This window comes from Trachymyrmex septentrionalis, unplaced genomic scaffold (genome assembly GCF_001594115.1).
Source record: "Trachymyrmex septentrionalis isolate Tsep2-gDNA-1 unplaced genomic scaffold, Tsep1.0 scaffold63, whole genome shotgun sequence".
Taxonomy (NCBI): domain Eukaryota; kingdom Metazoa; phylum Arthropoda; class Insecta; order Hymenoptera; family Formicidae; genus Trachymyrmex; species Trachymyrmex septentrionalis.
Window position 1 is genome coordinate 737,487 of NW_017305811.1, and position 443 is coordinate 737,929.

Consider the following 443-nt stretch of genomic DNA (forward strand, 5'->3'; position numbering starts at 1 on the left):
GGGGGAGGGGAAGAGAGAAAGAATGAGTCCGCTGACGGTCGGATAGTTCGGACTACCGACTGCATAAGACTGGTTTTCAATTTTTTCCCGACTTTTTGTTTTACCTGTGCTGTGCCTCGCACACAGCCTCACACCGTGTCTCTCTATCTCTCTCCTTCCCCCCTGTTCTTCGACTCTCTCCTCCTCCTCCTCCTCCTTCTCCTCCTCCTCCACCCCTTTTCCCTCCCGCAGAGCGTGCTGGACGAGTAACGGGTGAGCCGAGAGCTCCAGGCCGCCGCCGCCGCCGCCGCCGCCGCCGCCGTCGACGATGAAATGCTCCTCGATCGGCCCGACTCCGAAATCCTCGGGGACGGATCTCTCTCTTCGTGGATGGTCCAGCATGATGAATCTTTCGGCCGCTGGGTGCACCGGGAATTTTAGGACTGAGAACAAAGCTCGGCTAT